This window comes from Rhineura floridana, chromosome 19 (genome assembly GCF_030035675.1).
Source record: "Rhineura floridana isolate rRhiFlo1 chromosome 19, rRhiFlo1.hap2, whole genome shotgun sequence".
Lineage (NCBI taxonomy): Eukaryota > Metazoa > Chordata > Lepidosauria > Squamata > Rhineuridae > Rhineura > Rhineura floridana.
The window spans coordinates 10108886-10133604 of record NC_084498.1 but is presented as its reverse complement, the minus strand read 5'-3'; the positions used below and the strand labels follow the sequence as shown (position 1 = coordinate 10133604).

Sequence of the window (24719 nt, the reverse complement as noted above, 5' to 3'; positions counted from 1 at the left end):
AATTCTTGCAGTCGCTGGCAGACTTTCCCAACCCTCAGCAGGCGGCTCTAACTGACTGGTGTGCTGAATTCAGTTTGGCAGGTCACTGTTCTGAAAGCAAACCCATTTAGAATGCATCCAAAATCCCATAGCAAGGGGTTAAAGGGTTAAGTGGCATTTCTGCAGTGCTTGAAATGGCAGGTGTGTGGTTCATTTAACTGCTTCTCTGCAGCAGCTGACTATAATGTGCTTGCATTACCATTAAACGGAAGAGTCGTCAGCACCACTGAAAAATGAGCACCCAATTTTCTGTTAACCTTTCTTTTATGGGGGCTCGGTTGGACTTTTGTTTGTCGCTGGCTGTTGAAAAATGCAATTAAGTGCACACGAGTTGTGTTTGCTTTGGGCTCCAAGGTGAAAGCCAACTTACTCAGAGGAATGAGTAAACTTTGCATAGGAGGAACCAGCAGGCTCTCTGCAAAGGCTGTAGCATACTGACTAGGACGGGTTGGTCTGGGGGAGAGCGGAGAGAGCTTTAATTGTTTGGAGTTGCATGATTTTTTGTTAAGTATTGCTTGATCTGCAGCACTCCACTCCCAAGTCCTGCCTGCTGCTGCTGCACTAACCAGAGTAAGCCATGATTTAGAGTCATACATGGCCTCAGGTTTATGGTTTGTCTCACTCCAGACAAACCATGAGCTATAACCAAGATTTGTTCTTGGACACAGTATTGGCTGCTGCTGATCTAAAGAGAGAGACCCCTGCAAGACCATTAAGCTTACAGTCATAAGAAGGAAGAATGAATATGTCCATTTCAGTTTCTCATAGTTTCTCAAATTTCCATTCTTAAGTTCAGTTCTCCACATTTCATGTTTGTGATTAAAAAAAAACGTCCTCATGAAAGTTCATCAACAATTTAGTGTGAATTTTTCCTAATATAAACTTTTTCCCCTTACAATGCATCTTTGTGTTCCATTTCCACTAATATACTGTATGTATTTCATTTTGAAAATGAAATGCTTTACATGTATTTACATGCATTTTTTAAAATGTTTATTTTAGGGAATTTTCAATACATAAATATTTCCCCCCCACTTTGTAGTAGTTGTTATGTGCCTTCAAGTCAATTACAAGGATTAGAGCAGGCGGTACTAACAGAAGTTGCAGAGGGCCGGCTGACATTTTGGTTTATATATTTTGAACCAGACCACCTAGAAACTTGTTTTTTTAAAAAAATGAAAGCTAAGAGTCTGGAGATTAAGGTGACTCACCTGGAGAGGACCCCCAAAAACTAGAGGCTCCTGGTGAAAACAGGAGACCTGGTAACCCTAGTGTGCGTGGGGTGGGGTAGGTGGGAGGGTCAAATTAGACTGAACCCAATTTACAGAGGGAGGGTGAAGTTGCTGTTCCTCCTGGCAACAGAACCAGATTGCCTGTGAGTGTAGGGAAGCAGAGGAAGGGAAGCAGAGGAAGGGTAGCCTGACCCTTGCCAGAGGCAGCCACAGCTGCTGGAAAGAGACTGTCATTCTGGAGACGGAGAAAGGACAGGAGATAGTAGCAGAATCAGGACAGAGGCACTTTTTTTTTTAAAGCTGTTTGGCAAGGATGAAAGCGAAGAGTCTGGAGATTAAGGTGACTCATCAGGAGAGGACCCCCCAAAACTGGAGTCTCCGGGTGAAATCTGGAGATCTGACAACCCTAGTTTGTATGCCACCTTGAGCTCCTTGGACAAAAGGTGGGATATAATAATAATAATAATAATAATAATAATAATAATAATAATAATAATAATAATAATAATGGTGCAATGGTAGGTGATGTAGGGGAGGAAATGTCCTCACCATTTAGTGGTCCTGCCTCTTTTTCTGGTATTTTAGAAGTGGCAGCCATTTTGTGTTGCATCCATGGCACTTTGTTAAATTTCCAAATATTGCCACCGGCCCCAAAAGGTAGGTGGCCCCTGCTTTACAACATTGTGCCTAGACTGAGGGAATACACAGATGATACTGGCTCCAGATTTGGGTGGAGTCTTGAACAAGATGCCTTCAGTGGGCCTCCTTTAGGAACTTGGGAAGCTGCCTTCTACTGAGTCAGACCATTGGGCCATCTAGCTCAGTATACACTGACTGGCAGGGGCTCTCCATGATATCAGACAGGGGTCTCTTCCAGCCCTACCTGGAGATGCTGGGCCTTGAATTTGGAACCTTCTGCATACAAAGCAGATTCTCTACCACCTAACTGTGGCCCTTCTCTTCTCCTCAATATTGTTGGCACTGCTCACTCGTTGGCCCTCTTCCAGTCAGGGAAGGCTACTCTTGTTCCCCACCTTTGTCACTCCTCACTCAGGACCAAATTGGATGAGATATTCGTCCAGCTGTCCACCCTTATGTAACTGTCAGCAGTCCCAGGATAAATATCCATATTTCCTTATATAAACAATATTCCTTTAATAAACCTACAGTCTTAGTTTAAGGTTTGACCTGTCTCTAGTATTTGTCTTCATCTCACAGCTAGAGCCTATACATGCTACTATGAGAATGTTGAAAGTATTCTGTGAGAATTGGCGGCAGCAGACAATTAAGGAAGCCTGTATTTACACGATTTGAGGCTGAGAGGGTCTCAGGATCCCTGACAATGTAGCTGTTTACAAATCTGAAAAAATGAACCAGCTTTTTTTTTTTGCTGGGGGGGGGGCGGAATTGCATCCGGTGCAATTATGCCCCAGGCAATAGCTAAACCCCATTTCAAGTTCTGAGAACAGTTTCCTTTTCCTGCTGGTCTCACATTAGGAATTCAGTAAATATATAGCAGAATAAAGAGTACTTTGTACAGCATTGGGACTTGCTTCTGAGTAAACTTACATAGGACTGTTCTACAACAGTAGATCACAACAGGATCTTAATAGGCATACACAGTAAACAATTTTTTATAATTATAATAAAAGTGTACATGCAGGTTTTTTAATTCCTTGCAAAAATGGCATATTATATACATTTTATCTTTCAAATAATTTTTGAACAGAAGTTTTAAAAAGTGTACATGCTGCATTGGTATACTTTTCTAATTAAGGAGTCAAACAAGTTTAAATTTTACTGGACTGTTGAAGAGGGCAGTTTATTTGTCTTATTTATAACCTGCTTTGAAAACCTTCCCAATATGAAGCTTTTCTGGGAGTAAAGCTGCAGTGCTAATTCCACATACCTGGGAGCTAACCCCACTGAATTCAGTAGGACTTACCTTTGAATAGACGTGGTTAGGATTGTGCTGAAAATCAGTAGGACTTTTGAGTTAACATCGAAAAGGATTGTGTTGTAAATCTTTCTCTTCCCCTCCGATCCTTTTTTTAAAAGTAGTTAGGCAGGGCTTACTTAGGTGTCACTGCTTTTATTCAGAGCTTGGAAAAGTTACTTTTTTTGAACTACAACTCCCATCAGCCCCAGCCAGCATGGCCACTGGATTGGCCTGATGGGAGTTGTAGTTCAAAAAAGTAACTTTTCCAAGCTCTGCTTTTATTTGGCAGGAAACCAATACATTTTTAAAAAAAATGTTCTGCAATGGCCAACTGGTTTTGACAATAAACTATTATATGGGGTGTATGTATTTTTACATCTCTAGTGTGTGTGTGTACATGGAATATTTCCAACAACCCGGTGAGGTAGGGTTGGAAACCAAGACAGCTCACAACAAGAAATAAAGCCACTTAAAATCCAATAACCATAAAACAAGTGTAAAACAGTTGCAAAACAGCTTAAAGTGGCATGATTCTGAATTTTGGATTGGGTGAGTGAAGTTCCTTATCACAGAATTGCAGTCCTGTGCATGCTTCCCTGTTTGAGTAAGCCTCATTGAATACATTGGGACTTGTTTCTGAGCAAACATGCATAGGATTGCACTATAAATACCTTTACAGGTTGTGTAAATAATAAACATATATGACAATAATGATATAAATGTTTCTTCATACTATGTCTTGATATGTATCTCATTTCACAATATGGTTGTAAATTATTATTTAACTCTACATTCTAAGTGTGCCCTTCTTCCTTGGGGTGGTCATGATCCCCCTCTGTTGTTTTCACCCTGAGGGGCAGATTAGGTTGAGAGATGGTGCATAGACCATGGTCACCCAGTAAACTTTGTAGCTTATTTTCCATTTCAAAATTAAATTCAAATGATTTATATGCAGGCAAAGTTTATGAAGTAATACAGTTCCACATAATACATTTAAAGCACATCCAACTCACATTTAAACCACATGACTTCCCCCAAAGAATCCTGGGAAGTGTAGTTTACACACACACACACACACACACAGTTATAGTTCCGTCACCCTTAACAAACTACAGTTCCCATGATTCTGTGGTGGGATTCATGTACTTCAAATGTATTTTGAATGTGCTTTAAATGCATGTTGTGGATCTGCCCTAGTATGCTGTATATTCATTAGTGAATTGAAAAGACCAATTTTAAAAGATGATTTTTTAAACAGGGGAAAAGCTGTAGCTCAGTGGTAGGGCAAATGCTTTGCATGCAAAGGTCCAAAATTCAATCTCTGGAAAAGACTATTGCCTGGAATCCTGGAGAGCTAATGCTAGTCCATGTCATAAGTACTGAGCTAGATGGTACCAAATGGCCTGACTCAGTATAAAAGAGGAAAGAGACCCAAGGGCCACAGTGACACGAAGATTTGTTTATGTATTTTATTTACAAGTTTTATATATCACTTTATTGTAAAGAACCTCAGGTTTATAGAAGGAATTAAAACAATAAAATCATTGGCAAAAACAGTTGAAAATGGAAATGGACTGCCTTCAAGTGGATCCCGATGTATGGCGACCCTATGAATAGGGTTTTCATGGTAAATGGTATTCAGATGTGGTTTTACCATTGCCTCCCTCTGAGGCTGAGAGGCAGTGACTGGCCCAAGGTCACTCCATGAGCTTCATGGCTGTGTGGGGATTTGAACCCTGGTCTCCCAGATTGTAGTCCAACACTCTAACAGGTAATTAAAAACATTCAAAATAATAAATCCAACAATGAATTAAAAACAAATAAAAATATAATACATGCCTAGGTAGGCTTGCCTAAACAAAAATGTTTTTAGCAGGTGCCAAAATGAGTACAATGAAGGCACCTGCCTAATGTAAATAGGCAGGGAGTTCCAAAAGGATCACTTTCTTACAAGAGCAGAACAAGTACTGTGTGGAACCCATAATATGGAAAGCACACCTTAAACTTGGCCTGATAGCAAATCAGCAACCAGTGCAGATTTCAGAGCAGAGGTATTATGTGCTGATTAGGTCTCACTCATGCCAGCAATTGTGCCGCAGCATTCTGCACTAACTGTAGCCCCCTGGTCAAGGTTGTGCTTCATGGGGATTTCTGTGACCTTGGCTGACTGGCTGCCAGGATTTTTTTAGTTTTGGTTTTTGGTTAGGAATCATGACTGGTTTTGTGATGCTGGGTTTTCTGTCTTACTCATGGGAATCTTGTTGTGGTTGGTATGGTATTGCGTTTAGGAAATAATTACTGTCTCTTTTTTCTATTTACATTTCATTTACCTCTGACCTTACTTCCTCACATAGAAGCAACAACAGTGCTTCAGTGTGGTCAGTTCAACCCCCTTAAACCCACTGATGATGCACCTTTTTATTTGCATGATGGTTTTTCTTGCCCAATAGTGGTAAAAGAAAATTCACATACTGGGAAGTGTGGCTTCAATTGCTGTTGTTCCCAATCTACTGCCTGTGAACAGGGCCGGCCCCAGGCATGCCAGGGCACTTGGGCATCAGCTTGCCCTGCACCCTGGTGTGTGCACATGTGTGTGCATGCATGTCCCCCCACGCCCCCACCTACCTGTCTCCACTCCCATGCCCCCCATGCCCCCCACCTGTCTCCACTTCCCCTTGAGCTACAGGGCCCCCTCCACGATCCATGGCAACAGCTGCGGATCGCAGGGCAGGAGCTTCCGCCTGCCCACCATTTCCCTCGCCCCACCTACCTGTCTCCTGTCTTTTAGCATTGCCATTAACCAATATGGCGGACACAGTTTCCCTAAGGGGATGAAGCGAGGTTTCCCTGATTGCTTTTTTGTTTTTTACCCTTATGGTTGTCATTGCTGCATTGATTTTTAAAAACATTAAGAACGGGGCTCTTCTGCCACTCCCAACAGCGCACAGGTTTGGCAGGCAAAAAGGGATTTGTGTCAGCCGTTGAGTCAGCCTGCTACAACAGATGGTGGCTGCATCTGATGGATGCCCCTGGCCTACTGCATGTATATTTCAACATGGAATGTGTTGACTGCTGAATTGAACCAAAAATGACCTGCATTGTTGTCATTGTGCTCTCCAAGCAGCACAAGTAAAGCACAACATTTTTCAAAGGAAGCCATTAACTCACTGCTGATGTTCATAGTTCATAGGTTTCCAACACTTGCGACAAAAAATAAAAAATATATACTATGTAGGATGCTTTCAAGGTTGTACCAGGCTGCTCAAGGGGAGCCTGCTTTAAATCTGCTTCTGCAGTCCTCCCTCCTCACAAGGAAAACTACTCCGTAAAGCTGCACTGAAATTTCTGCTTCTAACCCCTGCCCCCATATAACATTTTATTCTTTTCACTTTCCTAAGTGGAAGGAATTTCTAGGGGCAGCTTTACAAGATCAGTTTTTATCAAAAGAGTGAGTCATGGAAGACTCAGGGCACTTCTAGACTGTCACTATTCTTGGGTGGGATTCATTCACATACCTGCGAATTCAGGTCATGCAATGAAAGCAGATTTGAAGCTTTTGCACAGCAAGCCCTCTTCCTTTTTTGCTATAAGGAAAGTAACAGGGAAATACAATGGAGAATGTGGGGTTATATTTGCTTGATACAATGTCATCTAACCTCTCCATAAACAAATCAGAATGAAGGCTCACTAAATTACTGACATTGCCTAATCTCTCTATGAACATCAACAACATACATTTAAAACACATCCAATACACATTTCAATCATATTACTTCCCCAAAAGCATCCTGGGAATTGTGGTTTCCCTCTCGCAGAGCTACAAATCCGTAGCCACCTTAATAAACCACAGTTTGCAGTATTCTTTGGGAGAACTCATGTGATTTAAATGTACATTGGACATGCTTTAAATGTATGGTGTGGATCTGCCCAATATCAAGCAAACAAATCAGGATGAACGCTCAATAAACAGGTTGTCTAGAAGTGACTTTAGATGTGCTCTTGTAATATTGCTTACAAATATAAGTTTTGAGCATGGGAGGAAGGTGACTGAAGACTGTGGTGTCTTTATGATATACGGTTTTATTTATATATATATATACAACCTGAGCATAAGATGGAAGTGCTCACAGCATTAACACAAGAACAGATCTTGCTTCCCCATTAGGTTTCTACAGAGGCTCCCCAAAGCGCTCAGTTTGGTTTCATCCCAGAGAGTAAGCCAACCTCTCTGTCTCTTTTCAGCTCCCCATCACACTAGACTAGCAAAAGCTAGCTCCCATCCACAAATACTTTTATAAATAAGTAAATATAAGGCATCAAATGGTCCTTAAGAATCCTGGACCCAAGTGGTTAAGGGCCTTGGAAATCAATACAAGAACCTTGAAGGTGGGATGTGGCCTTGGACCGAAAAATGTTCCCCACCTCTGGCATAGATGGGTCCTCAGTGGATAACGGCTAGAACTGTCATTTTCATACGTTCTACTTGGAGGGAAGACTTTCCACAGTAATGTGTCATTGCATTGCTCACAGAGGATACTTGAGGCATATTTCAGGGCACATAGGGCTCATCTATACCTGAGTGTAATGTGGTTTTGAAGCTACTTGTGCCTCTGTTTTTATTTCTTTGGTGCTGTCCACATGATGTCCTCATCCAAGTAGTAGCCCAACACTTTTTGCTGTTAAATTTGGGATTTCCTGATCTGTGGACAATTCAATAAAGGAAGAAAATCCAATATAATATTACATTTTATATATATCCTGACCGTGGATATACTGAAGCGAATGGTGTTGGTGGGCTTTTTTTACATGTGTGGTGATGTTTTGCTGAGTGCCACACCCTCCACTTTTATTGGGTTTCATCAGGCCAAAGGAAAGGACCTGTCCTTTTCTACCAATTTTTGCCAAAGGGCACATGTCTAAATATGCTCTGCATATGAATAATATTTAATCCCCCTCATGTGTTGCCCACATGATTTAAAAAATATATATTTAAAACAACTGCACACAACTGCTCTTGCACAAAACAAATAAAAAGCCTTGCAGGTACAGGAGGCAGGGATGGAAAAGGGGAGGAAGCAGCAGCCTTTCAGGCCAGCAACTCCAAAATCCTTGCCTGGCTTGGAGCAACATGTTTTTGTTTTTTTTACTCCGCTCTTGTGCACATTTGGTATATCAGAAAACCTGTATTTCAAACATAAAAATAAAATTTAAGTTATCGGTGCACAGGTAAACAAATGCTTGTGTGCATGCCCAGAACTTATAGGAGATGAGCAAGTACTAATTGAGAGGAAGGGGCAACAGCACACAGCACAAATAGAATCATAGAACAGTTGAGTTGGGAGGGACCTCTAAGGCCATCGAGTCCAACCCTCTGCTCATTTGCAGGAATCCAACTTAAAGCATACTCAACAGGTGGCTGCCCAGCTGCCTCTTGAATGCCTCCACTTTTAGACAGCCCACCACATCCTTAGATAATAATAATAATAATAAAATTTTATTTGTTAGTCGCCCATCTGTCTGAATTAACAGACACTCTGGGCGACGTACAACAATATAAAATACAATATAAAACATATACAATCACCAATCACAATATTAACATCAATTCATCTAAAACCATCCTTCAATTAGTACAGTATAAAAACCTAACCCGCCCCAGAAATCCCATAGGCCTGCCTGAATAGCCAGGTCTTTAAGGCTCGGCGAAAAGCCATCAGGGAGGAGGCATGTCGGAGGTCAAATGGAAGCAAGTTCCAGAGGGTGGGGGCCACGATCGAAAACGCCCTCTCTCTGGTCCACACCAACCTAGCTGTTTTCATCGGTGGAACCAAGAGAAGGTCTTGTGAGGCTGATCTTGTTAGGCGGCATATTTGGTGATACTGGAGGCGTTCCTTCAGATAAACTGGGCCGAAACCGTATAGGGTTTTAAAGGTTAGTACCAACACCTTGAATTGGGCCCGGTATACAACTGGTATAATTGGTACCATTGTCCTACTGCTCTAACAGTTAGGAAATATATCCCATCAAGCACCTCCCATTAATGTGGTCGGGAAACATTGAAATTTCAGAGGCATACAATTGAAAGCGCTCATGTGTGGATGAAGGTGCGCAAACATGCGTATGGAAGCAGCAACCCATATAAGGCATGAATGTCCTATGTGGACACTGCCACAATTTTTAAGAGCACTGGCTGTGTCTGATGGATCCAGGAACACACTCAAAACTCCCCTGAAGCAACAACGTAAAGGAAGATCAGAAATGTATCAGCAAGCTGTCCTTTTGAGGTCATCCATTGCTGTTTTTCTAATTGAGAACCCCCTGATAAGCTTCTGTGGAACTCCTAGCTTTCCCAGAACTCAGTTTGCAAACTGCTGAGCTAGGCAAAGAAATCAAAGGTGTTTTTAGAAGAAGAAGAGGCAGCTAAATACATTTTGGTTTGTTGGAACCCCTTGTCTGTGATGGATGATTGCCTTGCATTTTCCCGTCTGGATAAATGAGATCCTTGTGATTTGCAATTTTGGAAAGAGCCACCCACTTGAAGCAAAGTGACTCAGATGGATTTATCCTCTCAAGAGAGAGGCTCCCGTCGTCGCAAGCTGGTGTTGCAACACGTTACAGGTTTAATTTGTTAAATGCTGACACACGGCATTTCCCTTTGCGCTGTCTAGCAGTGAAGGGCAACCTGTCTGTAGGCACTGCTCATTTGTCTTTGTCAAGATGGCATTCCCTCCCCTGCCCCCAACCCTCACATCTGAAATGTCTTTTGATCGATAGTTGGCAAGCTTATTGGCTCACAATCTCCCGGTTTAATGTTGTGAAGTGGGATATTTGTCTTTTCTGTTAATTAGCTCTCTGCTAGATTACTGGGGAAGACTGTCCTGCTCTAAACCCCTAAAAGGAAAAAATTATATCCAGTCCTGCTTTGTTTTGGCGGAGCAATAGCCAACTTCTAATCTTCATCTTCATGAATAGTGGTACAGTTCCACCAATAGTGGTACATCAGCCATGGTATCCTTCTGGGGAGACTCGCTGATTTGGGAGCTGGCGGCACTGCTTGGCAGTGGTTCCGCTCCTACTTGGCGGGCCATCTCCAGAGGGTAGTGCTGGGGGAGCATTGCTCGACATCCTGGGCCCTCCAGTATGGAGTTCCGCATGGGTCAGTTCTGTCCCCCATGCTTTTTAATATCTACATGAAGCCGCTGGGTGCGGTCATCAGAAGTTTTGGAGTGCGTTGCCATCAGTATGCTGATGACACGCAGCTCTACTTCTCTTTTTCATCTTTTTCAGGTGAGGCTGTCAATGTGCTGAACCAATGCCTGGCTGCGACAATGGACTGGATGAGAGCTAACAAACTGAGGCTCAATCCAGACAAGACTGAGATGCTGTTAGTGGGCAGTTCTCCTGACCGGATGGTGGATGTTCGCCCTGTTCTGGATGGGGTTGCACTCCCCCTGAAGGAGCAGGTTTGTAGCTTGGGAGTTCTTTTAGAACCATCCCTGTCACTCAAGGCACAAGTAGCCTCGGTGGCACGGAGTGCTTTTTACCAACTTCGGATGGTGGCCCAGCTACGTCCCTATCTGGACAGAGAGAACCTCGCTTCAGTTGTTCATGCTCTGGTAACCTCTAAATTAGATTACTGCAATGAGCTCTACGTGGGGCTGCCTTTGAAGACGGTTCGGAAACTGCAGCTCGTACAAAATGCAGCGGCCAGATTGATACAGGGACCCGACGGTCCGAACATATAACACCGATTCTGGCCCACTTGCATTGGCTGCCTATATGTTTCCGGGCCCGGTTCAAAGTGCTGGTGTTAACCTATAAAGCCTTATACGGTTTGGGACCACAATGCCTGATGGAATGCCTCTCCCGATATGAACCTACCCGTACACTACACTCAACATCGAAGACCCTCCTCCGGGTGCCTACTCATAAGGAAGCTCGGAGGGTATCAACAAGAAAAAGGGCCTTTTCAGTGGTGGCCCCCGAATTATGAAACAATCTTCCTGATGAGGTACGCCTGGTGCCAACATTATTATATTTTCGGCGCCAGGTCAAAACTCTCCTCTTCTCCCAGGCATTTTAGTATTTTAGTATGTGTTAAAAAATGTTTTTTAACTTTTTAAAAGAATTTAAAAATTTTAAAGTTGTTTTAAATTGTCTAAATTATGTGGCTTATTGTATTTGATGTATGACTGTTGTGAACCGCCCAGAGAGCTTCGGCTATGGGGCGGTATATAAATTTAATAAAATAAATAAATAAAATAAATTGTAGACCCTGGACTGAATAGTGTTATCCCCCTCTCCTCCTCATTAGATGGCTGCCAAATTATTTCCAGGCCCAATTCAAGGTGCTCGTGTTGGTGTTTAAAGCCCAAAATGGCTTAGGCCCCAAATATCTGGTAGATTGCCTCCATCCCGACAGGCTCTCTCAGGTGTCAAGATTAGCAGAGGGTAGTTCCACCACCCTCAGAAGTGTAGGGAATGGTAGCCCTGAAGAGGGCTTTCTCTGTGGCAGCTCCCAAACGGTGGACCTCCCTGTGCATCTAGCACCTTCATTGTAGAGCTTTGGCCATATGCTGAAAACGCACCTTTTTATCTTGGCCTTTGACAGTCAAAATATTTCTATTTTGTGGGACCCACCTCTTTTCTTCAATCTGTACAGTTCTGTTTGGGTTATTTTAAAGGTTTTATGTGTTTTACTTTGTTTTACTTGCTTTTATAACTGTATATTACAGGGATGGGGAACCTTTGACCCACCAGATGTTGCTGAACTACAGCTCCTACTCTTGGTCAATGGCCATTGGCCATTGGCTGTGCTTGCTGGGGCTGATGGGAGTTGTAATCCAGCAACATCTGGAGGGCCACAAATTTCCTTGCATCAAGTTTAAACAGTACTGAGCTGGACACAATCCGTGTCGACTTACAGTCCGTGTAAGGCAGCTTTCTGTAGTGACCCAGCTGTTAAAGCTCAAGCCTGCTCTTATCTGCATAACCTCACCCATTCATTCTGTATATAGCCCAAACTAGAGTTCAATTTCTTGTTCACCCTAGAACAGTTGTGGGGAACCATTGGCCCTCCAGATGTTGCTGAACTATAGCTCCCACTCCCATTGGCCATAAGTAAATAAGTAACTAAATAAATAAAGGAAAATAACCGGAAAAAGGGGGAAGACAGTAGAAGAAGCCAATGTGACTTCACAAAAAGGTTAGAGATGACCTGAAAACAAAATAGAACCCACACAGGAAGTGGAAGGAAGGCCAGGCCACAAAGGAAGAGCACAGACAGGTAGCACGGAATTGCAGGGATGGCATCAGGAAGGCTAAAGCTGAGAACGAGCTGAGGTTAGTGAGAGATGCCAAAAGCAACAAAAAAGCTTCAGGTACATCCATAGTAAAAGGCAGAGAAAATAAATGGTGGCACAGCTATTCAATGAAGATGGCAAAATGATAACAGATGCCAAAGAAAAGGCAAAAGTGCTCAATTCCTACTTTGATTCAGCCTTCTCCTAAAAGAGGGTCTATCACTCTCCTGGGAAACATGAACTGGATCCATTTCAATCTGGTTTCAGGCCTGGCTATGGGACAGAGACGGCTTTGGTCGCCTTGGTAGATGACCTACGCAGAGAACTGGACAGGGGGAGTGTGTCTCTGTTGGTTCTACTGGACCTCTCAGCGGCTGTTGATACCATCGATCATAGTATCCTTCTGGGCCGCCTTGCCGAGATGGGACTTGGGGGCACTGTGTTACAGTGGCTCCAGTCCTTCCTGGAGGACCGAACCCAGAAGGTGGTACTGGGGGACTCCTGCTCGACCCCCTGGCCATTGACCTATGGGGTCCCTCAGGGTTCAGTTTTGTCCCCCATGTTATTTAACATCTACATGAAACCATCAGTATGCTGATGACACTCAACTCTATTTCTCTTTTCCACCTGAAGCCAAGGAAGCCGTACAGGTCCTAAACCAGTGTCTGGCATCAGTGATGGACTGGATGAGGGCAAACAAGTTGAGATTAAATCCTGATAAAACAGAGGTACTCCTGGTCAGTCGAAGGGCAGATCAGGGAATAGGGGTTCAACCGGTGCTGGATGGGGTCGCACTCCCCCTGAAATCTCAGGTTCGCTGTTTGGGTGTACTCCTGGACTCAGCTTTGAATTTGGAGGCCCAGATTACTGCTGTATCCAGGAGCGCATTTGCCCAATTAAAACTGGTGCGCCAGCTGCGTCCATTCCTGGAGCTGCCTGATCTCACTAGGGTGATGCATGCCTTGGTTACATCCCGCTTAGACTACTGTAACACACTCTACGTGGAGCTGCCTTTGAAGACTGTTCGGAAACTTAAATTGGTACAAAGAGCTGCAGCCAGAGTGCTAACCGGGGCTGGTTACAGGCACCATACAACCCCCCTGTTACAACAGCTCCACTGGCTGCCAATTTGTTTCCGGTCACAATTCAAAGTGCTGGTTTTGACCTACAAAGCCCTATACGGCTCAGGTCCAGGTTATTTGACAGATCGTATCTCCCTACATGAATCTGTCTGGGATTTGAGATTTTCAGGTGAGGCCCTTCTTGTGCTCCCCACACCTTCGCAAGTACATATGACGCGAACACGAGATAGGGCCTTTTTGATGGCCGCCCCTAGGTTGTGGAACTCCCTTCCGAGTGAGGTGTGATTAGCTCCCTCCTTGCCGTCCTTCCGGCGACAAGTAAAGACTGTTTTATTTCAAAGGGGATTTGGGATCGAGAACGACCAGGATTAAGTGTCATAGGATTGGTGACTATATTATATGATTTTATTATTTTAAATATTTTAATATTTTATTATTTTAAATTGTCCGCTGTTTTTTTCTCATAGTTTAATTCTTTTTTAATTGTATACTTCTGTATGTTTTAATGGTGTTGTTTTTAGTTGTAAGCCGCTCTGAGTCCTATTGGAAAAAGTGCGGGGTAGAAATAAAGTTTATTATTATTATTATTATTATGAACGGGCAGGATTGCAGCATGAAACTGAGAGACAAATGGTCAAGGAATACCTAATCACTTTGAACTGTATCCTAGAATATTGAGGGGCTTAAGAGCGCTCGCAACTGCTGTCTATTACCTTTGCGAAATTGTGGAGGATGGATGAAGTGCCAGATGACTGGAGGAGGGCTAATGTTGTCCCTATCTTCAAAAAGGGCAAAAAGGAGGAACCCGGGAACTACAGGCCAGTCAGCCTGACATCGATCCCTGAAAAAATTCTGGAGCAGATTATAAAGCAGTCAATCTGTAAGCACCTTGAAAACAATGCAGCGATTGCTAGAAGCCAACATGGATTTATTAAGAACAAATCCTTACCTCATTTTTTGATTGGGTAACCTCCCTGTTAGACTGTGGATATACTGTATACATATGATATCTCAACTTCAGCAAAGCTTTTTGATATTCTGATTAGCAAATTGGATGTGGGCTGGATGGAACAACTATCAGGTAGATCCACTGTTGGCTACAGAATCATACTCAAATAATGCTTATCAATGGTTCCTTCTCAAACTGGGGGGAGGTAAGGAGCAGACTACCGCAGGGCTTGGTCCTGGGCCCAGTGCTCTTCAACATTTTTATTAATGACTTGGATGAGGAGGTACAGGGAATGCTTATCAGATTTGCAGATGATACAAAATTGGGAGGGATAGCTAATGCCCTGGAAGACAGAAACAAAATTCAAAGGGATCTTAATAGGCTGAGCATTGGGCTGAAAACAACAGAATGAAATTAAACAGGGGTAAGTGCAAAGTTCTACACCTAGGGGAAAACAAAACAAATGCACAGTAATAAGATGGGGGATACTTGGATCACCAATACTACATGCGAGAAGGATCTTGTTGTTCAAAAGCTAAATATGAGCCAAGAGTGAGATATGGCTGCAAAAAAGGCAAATGCTATTTTAGGCTGCATTAACAGAAGTATAGTTTCCAAATTGCATGAAGTATTAGTTCCCTGCTATTTGACACTGCTTAGGCCTCATCTTGAGTACTGCATCCAGTTCTAGACACCACACTTTAAGAAGGATGCAAACAAACTGGACCAGGTTCAGAGGAGGGCAGCAAGGATGATCAGGGGACTAAAAACAAAACCCTACGAGGAGAGACTGAAAGAACTGGGCATATTTAGCCCTGAGAAGAGAAGACTGAGGGGAGATATGATAGCACTCTTCAAATGCTTGAAAAGTTGCCATGCAGAGGAAGGCCAGGATCTCTTCTTAATCGTCCCAGAGTGCAGGGCATGGAACAATGGGCTGAAGTTGTGGGAATCCAGATGTCAACTGACCATCAGGAAAAACCTCCTAACTGTTAGAGCAGTATGACAATGAAACCAATGACCTAGGGAGGCAGTGGGCTCTCCATCACTGGAGGCCTTCAAAAGGCAGCTGGACAGCCACCTATCAGGTATGCTTTAATGGGGGTTCCTGCATTGAGCAGGGGGTTAGACTCAATGACTGTTTTCACAAATATATTCATTTTTATGCACACTTTTCTCTAATATATGCATTTTTGTAAACATTTCTTGGTTGGAGAACTGCATCAAGGATAGCTATGTTTCAGTTCTCATAGTGGTTCAGAAACAGCTGATTTGATCAATTCAACTTTAAATGCGAATTGAATCAAATTTCTCTCCCATCCCCACCTCTGATCATGAAGTGGTATATTTTTTCCAAATGCGATTCCCAGGACCAGGGCCCTTCAACCACCTCACTGGAGGGTCTGGGTTGCCTAGCTACAAGATTCTTACAAATGCAGAGCACATACATGCAGATGGCATGAGGTCATCCATTAAGGGGGGACAGAACTAAACAGCAAATGTGCCTCTGGAAAGATATCCTCATGAGCAATTGGCAGAGGGCTTTTAGGAGCAGAGGAAGCTGCCTTATACTGAGCCAGAGCATTCACCCATTGGGCTCAGTGTAGTCTACACTGACTGGCAGCAGCTCTCCAGGGTTTCAGGCAGGGGACATTCCCAGCCCTATCTGGAGATGCCATTGGGGATTCAGTGTGGGACATTCTGCCCTTCTGAATAAAAGATCCACTTTACATACAAGCAAATATCGCTGTGATCCCAACCACAGTGATGCAACTTCCATGCTTCATTTTAAAACAGGAGAAATCAATTTTCCAGGACATAAACTACCTGTTTCTATCAGTAAATTGAAAGGATTTATGACAGTTTACATCCCTTTGCTTGCATTGTTAGGAAATCTATCTTGGGTTATTACTCCTTCCCCAACTCACTATGACAGGCATCAGCTTGACACTGAGGCTGAATTCAGATAAGCTTTGAAACAACTCCCAGTCAGGAATGCCTGGAATGCGTACTTCTTAGAAGGGAGGTGGATTCCAAAGACAGAATTCCCGACACCTTGCATAACATGCATTCCTACTCATGGTATAATGGGTAGAGTGTCAAAACTAGGAGCTGGGAGATCAGGAATTCAATCCCACATCAGCCATGAACTGAGATGACCATCTCTCAGTCTGACCTCACAGGTTTGTTGTGAAGATAAGATAGGGAGCGGGGAAGACCACATACACCATCGTGAGATCTTTGGATGAAGGGTGGGATAAATATGTAATGAACTCTGTTCTGTGAAGGAAATACTTATGCAGCCAAAACACACACTAGGAGGTATTAGCAGGCTTCAGGAAGCAAGAGAAAGGCAGACATAAATGATCAAGGAGTTGGAGCAATTTCGCTATGTGGAAAGGTGACAACATTTGAGACTTTTTAGTTTAGAAAAAAGGTGAGGAAAGGGAAACATGATAGAGGTGTATTATACAGCCACAAGAGAGGCTGTATACTTTAGCCAGCGTGGATATTTCACATTCCGCAATGTTAAATTGAAAATACCCCCCATGCCATTCTGATGCTTCCCATAAGCTCATTTCAAAACAAAACCTTACAAAACTTATAGTCCTGAACTCAGAAAAGCTTGTTTAACCACCATCTAAATTTCCATGGCAATACACAAAACAGTCAGAGAGAATAGTCTCAATAGTCAAAGTGTAAAAAGAGAGAGATAAACCTCAGAGCCCTTTTGGACTTTTGATTCCTTTTCCATTCACTATCTTATTTTCCAACCTCCATAATTTTTTTCTTTGCTTTGCAGAGAATTATCATATTATAGTCAATATTTATTAATGAGTCTTCACTGGTATCAGTGTTTATTCTCAATTCTGTAATGATAGAAAATGCATTTATAAAAGTATTGATCACATTATCAATGGTTTTAAAGCTAATTTTAAAAAAAGGAATCAGGAAAAAATTAAAAAATCAGAAACCAGGCACAGAAAGATGTTACTTCAAAATCGTCTCTGCAAAGATAGAGAATATGAGAAAGAATGATAAAATTTGACGGCAATTCTGATTAGATTACTGTGGAAACAGAGCTCATCACTAGTCTATTACAAGGAGTGAAGGAAGTTTACTCAGGAAGGGAGGGCTGCAGCAAACTGTGAAGGGGGGAAGACAGAGCAGTCAGAGAAGTTGCTGGATAAACCACCAGAAACAAAATGGAATTCATGGGAGAGTTAATGGGTGGTGAAAGGGGAGTAGCTGAAAGTGATGATTCACTTGCCCATTAAAAAGCATAGAAGCAAACTGCCTGCAAAGACGTAGGGAGGAAAGCCGTATTGTTCTAAACTTTGTATTATCAGTAGATTGGGTTTGGACAATTGCACAGGGGGTTGGACTTGATGGGCTTATAGGCCCCTTCCAACTCTACTATTCTATGATTCTATGAATTTACAGGGGGGGGGGATGCATGATAGCTTCTGTTTGCCAGTAATGTCATGTGAACAATGTGAATTAAAAGGAGATGTGAGTAGCACCAAACACACAGTAAATACTGTGTAGATGAGCCCTCCTTCACTGCTAGCAGCTGTGGTTAGGATGTGGTTTAGAAGGCCAGAGTAAATAAGGTCTCCTTCTTGATCCTTCCAGTTGCTGGAAGCAACATGAAGTTTTGGTTCTGTATGCCTGACTTTAGTGATACTTCCTTCCTGTGTTGTATCTTGTGGAATATCCTGTGATATTAACCTTGGACTGTTTCTTAATCTTGCTTCTGGAACATATTTTGATCTATACTCTTTGTTTGGACTGTGCTGAACCAGAAATCCTGTCTATGCTGGAAAGCTGATATTTCTGGGATTAGGACCCTAGCCTCTGAGGGAACCCCCTGGAGTGTGACAGGCCCTGGGTTGGAGAAGACTGGCCTAGAGGCTATCAGTTGTTATCCATCTGTACGATGGGACCAGAGCTTGGAAAAGTCACTTTTTTGAACTACAATTCCCATCAGTCCAATCCAGTGGCCATGCTGGCTGGGGCTGATGGGAGTTGTAGTTCAAAAAAGTAACTTTTCCAAGCTCTGGATGGGACTGTAAATAAATTAGGTTAATGTTGCTTTCATGTGGTGGTGGTGGGGGATCCCTCTGCAATATTTGCATACGAGTTTCCTCTCATCCATTTGCCAGTGCAAAAATGGTGATGCAGCCAACATCATCTATCTTTAAAATTAATGTATTGACTGTTTGCTAATGATCATAAATATGTTCCTTAATATAGGTACTGTAATACAGATACTAATTAGCTTGCAATAATAGATTAGAATAGCTTAAGGTCCCTCTTGCCCCTTTTCTTTCTTTCCTTCCTCATTTTTTAAAAACCAGTATTAGCATATAAGATTTCTGAATTGGTCTTGAGGGAAATGTATTATTTTTCCCAAGCAAACTCTACCAATGTCTTGAGAACGGACTTCTGTACTTTAACCAATTTTATTTTCTCATGGAATACTAAAAAGGACCCAGTATTCCAGTGGGTGGTGGGTGGGCATGTGTCCTGTTTTACAGGGGACAGGCCTCTACTTGAAGGATCCTTTTGTTTGAGGGGTTGTCTGATCCAAGTCTGGCTTACAGATAGAGAACCCTAAGAAGAGAGAGCAGGATGGGCCTTGTAGGTGCCCATCAACAGTAGACTGAGCAGACACACAGGTCACCTGGTCACAGTCTTCCTCACATCTGTCTAGGGTCCCTCCCACTGTGTGTCTTATTCAGAGCTGGGAAAAGTTACTTTTTTGAACTACAACTCCCATCAGCCCCATCCAGCATGGCCACTGGATTGGACTGATGGGAATTGTAGTTCAAAAAAGTAACTTTTCCAAGCTCTGGTCTTATTGTGGATGTACTCTGCAACATTTTCTTAATAACAGTGCACTAGTAGTGGATTTATTCTGCTTTAGTTTGTTCTGTGATGCTTGCCTGGTGCTACCACATTACTGCTGTCCAGAAGGATTATAGCACAACAAAAGAGAGACAAAAATAAACCAGAACAGTTGCGGTATAAAAAGTTACAGAATTTCAGACAAAATTGTGGAATGTGCACTGATTGGAAGTGAAGCAGTGTGACTGCCCCAAAACGTTTGCAAGTGCAAACAATGTTGAAAGGGAGATTGCATGTGAATGCCCCAATAGCAACAAGGAGACAAATCATCATGAATGTGCAATCTATAGATCATGCTGTTGTCTTACAGCATTTGGTGAATAAGTACACTGCTTATAAGGGAGGGCCTTATATGTGGCTTTCATTGATCTTAGGACAGCTTTCGATTCAATCTCCAGGAAGTGTTTATGGGAGAAGCTAGAGGCCAAAGATATAGATAAGCGTCTAATAAGCTTAATACGTGGTTTATATGCAAATACCTGCCTACGAGTTAGATGTAGCAACGTAGGGCATTTAACAAGACCTGTACCCACCTATAAGGGGGTTAAACAGGGTTGTATATTGGCCCCTCTCCTGTTTAACCTCTATATTAATTCTCTTGTGGACAGTTTACAGCAAGTTTGTTCTCATTCACCTAGAATAGCGGAAAGGCCTGTATCAATCCTTATGTATGCGGATGATATAGCCTTGATATTGTGCTCTTGTATTGGCTTGAGACGCCTATTAATAGCACTTACAAACTACTGTAATACTGAGTCCCTACTAATTAATCATGATAAGACGAAAGTCTTGGTGTTTACTAATAAAAGATCCAAACATCTATGGAGGATAAACAACTACCCAATTGAACAAGTGGAATCCTTTAGATACTTAGGACTGATATTTCATAGAAAGGGCTTTTGGGGTCCCCAAGTAAAGGCAGCTGTGAGTAATGCCCAAAGAACTATGAAGGCGCTCCTTTCCTTCTACTATAATAGAGGAGGGCAATATCTTCCGGCAGCCATACAAGTCTTTGTGTCAAAGATCATTCCACAGCTATTGTATGGGGCTCAGGCTAGCACTTACGAGAACTACTCTCTTTTGGAAATAATTCAAAATAGTTTTCTTCGATCTGTACTGGCCATTCCCCGCTGTGTCCCCAGTTATATCCTTCGTTTAGAAGTCGGACTCCCTACTATAGAAGCTCGGGTCTGGACTTGCAGAATTAAGGCATGGCTGAAATTGATTTTTGTGCCTGTGGGTCTGGCCCCATATGTCCTAATGGATGCCTTCCAATCTAAGTGGAAGAAGATGATTGATACTAAAATATTAAGTCTTGGGTTCTCCTTATCCGAGATTCTTAAATTGGGCTATGTAAAAGCTGAAGAGAGTATCCTTCAACGGATTTGAGATGTAGATCTACAAGGCCACTTATTATTAATAAAAAAATGTAGGTATAATCCAAGACCATTTATATTGGCCACATATTTAAACACACTGACTGTATTTAAATACCGAACAGCATTTACATGGGCTAGATTTAATGTCCTGCCCTCGGCACTTTTAGAGGGTAGATACAAAAAAATACCTATAAGGAGAGACTTTGCCCATGTGGTGGAGGAACAGTAGAATCGGTAGAACATGTGTTACTACTACACTGCCCTTTCTATCAAGACCTCAGACTTCGTTTAATTACTCCAATACTACAAACTCATCCTGGTAGAAATGAAGCCTTTTATGTAAATGATCTTTTGTCTGATCAGACCCTGCAGATAACAACTAAGGTTGCTCGTTTTTGTTTTGCTGCTGCTCAGCGTAGAAGATCTAAGACAGCTGTACGCTAGAGATAATCCTAGTTTAGGTTTTATTGAAGTTTTAAATGCAAAATTGTCTAACCATTTTTACCGTATTTGAATAATTTTATTGACTTATATGTGTACTTTTTGGTCTATGACCGCAATAAACATTATTGATTGATGAATGTGCAATAAAAAAGGATGTCTGGAGGCGCCCTTAAATTTCTGCATTTGCATCTGTACATTACAAATTAGCATATGAAAATTATATTTGTATAGGGAGCACACTGTTACACTGATGCCCTGCTTATAAGCTTCCTACAGGCATCTGTGAGAACAGGATGCTGGGCTAGATGGGTCCTTGGCCTGACCCAGGAGGCTGTTCTTAGATTATTGTATGCAAACTTGTGTAACATTTTGCCCAATTTTTTTGGAGGGGTATGCATTTCCTCTTTTTTGAACAACATGTTATTGGTCACCATATACAGGGCTTTGGGGAGTTGATTCCCTCCTGCATGAACTCCACTGAAATACGCTGAGCTATTTAAGAGGATTGCCATTCATTTCAACAGAGCTTGCGAAGCAGAGCCTCCCAGAGGACTGTAGCATGTCTCGTTATCAAATGTTTTAAGAGTATGTGTTTAATTTAAAAAAAAACATAAACACTGGCTTTATAATATCTTGCTGTATATCCTTCTCACCCACCGGGTAATATAAAGCCTATAAGGCAGGTCAGCAGCTCAAATATACAAGGCCTGGCTATCTCCTAAGCCCTCTTCACATTCTTCAACAACAATCAGGTCATAAAAACATCATTGCAAAGCTCTTTATATAACTTAATAAAGGTTTGCAATGCTTTGGCATGCCTGGTCTACTAAAACACAGGAACAAGTTTTATCAGATTGATTGTTCAGGTGGAGAACACCCAAACCTGCTGGGAACTGTCTGGCCTGTTTGCTCACGCCTAATCTTGTCAGCCACTTTTGTTTAACTCTTGCTTCTTTGCTGGATAACAGCTACAGGGTGGGGAATGTAGGCTGTTCTTCTAGCACAGCTTGCAATGTGCTTTTGAAAACACTTCTGTGCACTGTGTGATATTAACAGCTCTTACTGCTGCAAATAGTAGTTATTTTCCCATCCATGGCAGGATCCATTGGTGAGAACCAGCATGGCGTAGTTGTTAGATCAGGGATGGGAAACATTCCCTCATATTAGGAACATCGGAAGCTGCCTTATAGTGAGTCAGGCCATTGGTCCAGCTAGCTCAGTATTGTCTACACTGACTGGGAGCAGCTCTCCATGGGTTCAAGCAGGAGAGTCTCTCCACCCTACCTGGAGATGCTGCAGATTGAACCTGGAACCTTCTGCATGGAAAGCAGATGCTCTACCACTGGGCTATGGCCCTTCTCCTGACCAAACCTTTTGGAGACTGCATGTCAACAGTAGGCATGGCAGGGGCGAAAGTAGATGGAGAAGTAGATCTGCCCTGGTAACAGTGTTGATATACATACATTTCCCAACAGCTTGTCTGTAGCTCTCATGTCTTCCCATGGTTGTTTGTTGTGGTCCCGTTTCAGGTATCCTACTTCCATTGGAGTAGGTGCTGGATGTGCATCCTTCATTCCTAGACTTTTGAGATCTTGGATCTTTTGTCTTTGACTCACAAAAAGGATCCATCATCTTCTTTCAATGTGTATTCCTAGGCAGTGAGTGACATCACCTAGGCACTTCACTTCAACCTCCTTGTTAAAATGATTCACTGGTTATTGCTTGTCCGGTGAGTCTTGATAAGCCAATGTAAATCAGTAGGTAAGCCCATCTGTTGTTCCTGAATCTGCTTTGCTATGCTTTGTACAAAGCCTTATTTCAAGAGCATTTCGTTCAGTTTCTCATTCCAGGCTCTGGCAGCCTGTATAAGTCCATGGATGGATTTTTGAAGTTTACATGCTAGGGTTTCTTTTCTGGAACATCAAACCCTGGTGGTTGTTGCATGTAGATTTCCTCTTCTATTTCAACATGCAAGAATGCTGTTTTTATCTCCATGTGCTCCACCTGCATTTTCTGTTAGCAGCAACACTCAGAAGAGGTCTGATGGTTGCGTGTTCGACTACAGGAGCAAATGTTTGATCGTAGTCTTGTCCATACTTTTGAGAGTATTATTTGGTTACTAGTCTTGTCTTCTATCTCTCAATTTTCCTTCAGCATCCAGCTTTTTCTTGAATATCCACAGGCATCCTACAGCTTTTCTCCCTTGAGGAAGCTTGGTCAGTGTCCAAATTTTATTCTTGTGTAGACCTTCCAGCTCTTCCTTGGCTGGCTGCCTCCATCTCTGTTGCACTGCAGCCAACTCAGAAGGAACAGGAAGGGGGGAGGCATGAGTTTCAGGCTCCTTCGCAGTCAGAAGAAGCAGAGTTGGGGATTGTTGTGTCTGAGCAGGAGCGTACAGGAGGGGGGCAGCCTTCTCTCCAGACAGTTCCCATGAGTAATGCCCTTTCCGAGGAGCCGCCCGCGCCGTCCCCAGTTGGTGCAGAGAACTTCTGGGAGGAAGCTTCGGAGACAGTGCCAGTCCCTCCTTTTCCAAGCAGTTCCCAGGAGGATTCCAGTGTGGCACCGCCTCCTGACCTCGAGCCTGTTGCTCGGGAGCAGGTGTCTTCGGATGAGCAGTTGGAGGCGCGCCCCCGTCTCCTCGTTCCCGCCGCCGCAAGAAACGGACAGGGCAAAGGCAGGAATTACGAAGGAGTCAGAGATTACATTCAAAAACATTTCCTATATAAGCCTGCTGCTCCCGGGGGGGGGGTCGTTGAGTCAACTTCCTTCACATGCTGCAGAGCATGTCTAGAGTATAGTTAGGGACTCTAGTGAGTTAGTGTATAGTTTCCATGAAGCGCAATGCCTTTGATGTATCCATTACTCTAATAAAATGAGATTTACTTGCACACACACTCCAGCCTCATTCTTTCAGCTCTGGACAGGACAATCTCTCAGCTTCAGCTTTGGGTAAGGCTTCAATCTCTTTCCAGGTCTCTGACTCTGGAAGCATCTCTCATGAGGTAAGCAAGTCTTTCTGGTGGTACACCTTTGTTGGAGCATTCAGAGGGTCTGGGTGCTGGTGCTGCTCCTTCTGGCTTTGATGCCTTTTCTGGCTCAGACTCCTTGCCTTCCTCTGCTGGTTTATTACTGTGATCCCTTCTGTTGTGGAAGAATAGCTCAGTTTCTTCTTCCATTTTGCTGTCATCTGGTGTGGTGCCCCTTCCGGTTGGTGTGCACACTTTCCTTCATCAAAGTGGGCAGCTCTGTATATTCCAACTTTGCCAGTTTTGGGATCTATGACTCAGTATCCTGCATTGAAGAATATCCGGTGAATATTCCTTCCTTGGCAGTGTTGTCACATTTTGACCTCTTTCATTTTGGGATGTGCATGAAGGCCTTGCACCCAAACACACAAAGGTGAGACACGCTTGGTGTGCACCGATGCCATAACTTAAAAGGT

General features: G+C 42.9%; 1 long non-coding RNA gene across 1 annotated transcript in view; it reads right to left on the bottom strand.

The window, feature by feature from the left end:
* The window catches only part of LOC133373418 (uncharacterized), a 49008-nt gene extending 25214 nt beyond the window's left edge, over positions 1-23794 (bottom strand). Inside the window, exon 1 of the long non-coding RNA XR_009759675.1 lies at positions 22741-23794. This is a non-coding gene — a long non-coding RNA (uncharacterized LOC133373418). The remainder of the gene's footprint in view (positions 1-22740) is intronic.
* Between the last annotated feature and the right edge of the window lie 925 nt (positions 23795-24719).